This window comes from Anomaloglossus baeobatrachus, chromosome 2, assembly GCF_048569485.1.
Source record: "Anomaloglossus baeobatrachus isolate aAnoBae1 chromosome 2, aAnoBae1.hap1, whole genome shotgun sequence".
In the NCBI taxonomy this organism is placed as follows: Eukaryota; Metazoa; Chordata; class Amphibia; order Anura; family Aromobatidae; genus Anomaloglossus; species Anomaloglossus baeobatrachus.
The window spans coordinates 176617143-176620319 of NC_134354.1; positions in this window are offsets into that span (position 1 = coordinate 176617143).

Here is a 3177-nt window from a genome sequence, read left to right on the forward strand (position 1 = left end):
AGGATTTTCATGTGTAAGGTGCAGCCAGTGCAGTACTGGCACTATCAGGCACAGGCTGTACATACCATTAGGGTGCAGCTTGGGTGTTTAGTCAGTGAAATCCAACTTTATAAAGTTTGAAAATTCGTGCACTTTTTGATTGACGTGTGCACCTCTCTCCTGATGTCCGGGCGTGTTATGGATGTTTATCCCCGCCCCCCCGCCGCCTGTTCCTCCCTCGCCACCTGTCCATTCCTCTCACTGGCCGTATGTAAATTTCTCTCTTCAGAAACATGGAGCCAGAGTTGGCACCTGCACATAGCGCTTATTATACCTTATGCAGGTAATCACGTCCTCTCATCAGCTGTTCTGCAGTCCTGTTGTGACCACGCGCGGTCACAACGGGATCTGAAGAAGCGAGGGCGCATGCGCCGCCCTCTCCTGCAAAATACTAAGTACAGCGGGCTTCAGAAACATGGCGCCGGAGATAAGCGCTATGTGCAGGTGCCAGCTCCGGCGCCATGTTTCTGAAGAGATAAATTTACATACGGCCAGTGAGAGGGAGGGACAGGCGGCGAGGGAGGGACAGGCGGCGAGGGAGGAACAGACGGCGGCAGGGGGCGGGGATAAACGTCCATAACATGCCCGGACATTAGGAGAGAGGTGCACACGTCAATCAAAAAGTGCACGAATTTTCAAACTTTAGTCAGTGAAATCCAACTTTATAACCACCCGAGCTGCACCCTAATGGTATGTACACAATGTGCCTGATAGTGCCAGTACTGTACTGGCTGCACCTTACACATGAAAATCCTGATGTTTGGTTCCCTTTAAGGAGTTTGTCCCGTGCTTTTACATTGAAGGCCTAGCCTTAGGGGTGCTTTGCACGTTGTGACATCGCCACTGCGATCTCGTCGGGGTAAAATCGAAAGTGACACACATCCGGCGCCGGTAACGACGTCGCAACGTGTAAAGCCTAGAAGCACCAATAAACGATCGCAAAAGCGTCGAAAATCGGTGATTTGTGTAGTGTTGGTCATTTCCATAATTTCGCTGCAGCGACAGGTACGATGTTGTTCCTCGTTCCTGCGGTAGCACACATCGCTGTGTATGAAGCTGCAGGAGGGAGGAACATCTCCTTACCTGCCTCCACCGGGGAGGTGGGCGGGATGTTTACGTCCCGCTCATCTCTGCCCCTCTGCTTCTATTGGCCACCTGCCGTGTGACGTCGCTGTGACGCCGCACGACCCGCCCCCTTAGGAAGGAGTCGGGTCGCTGGCCAGAGTGACATCGCAGGGCAGGTAAGTGCGTGTGAAGCTGCCATAGCGATAATGTTCGCTACAGCAGCTATCACAAGATATCGCATCTGCGACGGAGGCGGGTACTATCGTGCTTGGCATCGCTACAATCGGCTACCGATGTCGCAGCATGCAAAGTACCCCTTAGGCTAGGTCATCAATATCTGATGGCCCGGGGTCCGACACCCTACACCCACGCCGATCAGCTGTTGCGGTGCCATTGGCAGCAGCAGAAAGCGGCCGTAAATGCTCATTTTCAGAGTTGCTCCGTCAACTGATAGTGGCTGCGGCCGGGTACTGCACATCTGCTGCCGTTGGGTGCAAGGTGTCGGACCCCATTCGATCAGACATTGATGACCTATCCTAAGGATAGGTCATCAATGTACAAGTATTGGAATAAACTCTTTAATGTCATTTTTTTATGTGGTCCAAATCGCGCTGTTCTCCTTAATCTGGCACTATTTTTTTTGTTCCTGTAACTGTATGCTCTTGGGAAATGGCCCCTCTTTCCTTTTGTGTAAGCAAATCTAGTTTTCTAGCAAAGTCATTATCATCAGGAAGATGCCCAAAAAGACGATCACACCCCTTTGGCTAACAAGACTAGACTTACATTCAGGAAGCATACAGTAAGAGACAAACATACAGTATCTCTGGAATAAAAGAACTAAACAAAAAAAAATACACCAAATTAATGTTAACAGAAACATTTAGACCAGCCAGGTAAAAAATGGCACCTTTACAGTAAGTGACTGATCATTACTTTAAATGCAGTATGCTTTGAATAAGGTGTTTTTTAATTTAAGACCACGTGCACACATTGAGTATTTGGTGAGGTATTTCTTATCTCAGTATTTATAAGCTATAACCAGGAGTGGGTAAAAAAATGTAGACGTGGTAACTTGTTTCTATTATTATACTTTTTCTCTGATTGTTTCACTCCTGGTTTTGAGTTAGTGACCAAATACTCATCGTGTGCACGTGGCCTTACAAATACTGAGGTAAAAAAAAGTGACCAAATACTCAGCGAGTGCACGTGGCCTTACAAATACTGAGGTAAACACTCACCAAATACTCAGCGTGTGCACGTGGCCTTACAAATACTGAGGTAAAAAAAGTGACCAAAAACTCAGCAAGTGCACGTGGCCTTAGGCCAGAGTCACACTTGCGCGTGCCTCGCGTGTAACTCGTGCGAGTCTCTCATTGAATCACCCGGCACGGACTCGCACTCTCCTGACAGGAGCGGGTTGGTTGCATGTATGTCTATGCAGCTGAGACGCTCCTGTCCGGAGAGTGGGAGTCCATGCCGGGTGATTCAATGAGAGACTCGCACGAGTTACACGCGAGGCACTCGCAAGTGTGACTCTGGCCTTACAAATACTGAGGTAAACACTCACCAAATACTCAGTGTGTACACGTGGACTTACAAATACTGAGGTAAAAAAACTCACTAAATTCTCAATGTGTGCATGTGGCCTTAGTTTTCCCATAGGCTTCTCTTTAAGTCTCAACACCTGACAGAAAAAAAATTGTTTTAATATTACGAAACAAAAATTGAAGAAATAATAATATTTGTAAGAAAATGGCATAAAAAACTATTTATTAAATTTATTGTGCAATTTTGATATGCATTTCTAAATTATAAAAAAAAACAAGTTGTGTGTAAAGGATCCCTTGTAAAGAATAGCAAAATCTTAAAGGGAATGTAATATCTCTAGATTGACTTTTACTAATTCAATCAGCAATAAATATCATTTTTTTTTCTTCTGTTTTTTTTTACATACCATATTTTACGGCGTACAAGACGACTTTGTGTATAAGACGATCCCCAAAGTTACAGATAAAAAAAAATGGTGTAAAAAAAAAAGTGGGGTCCGTCTTATACGCCAGTCTTGTCTTACTG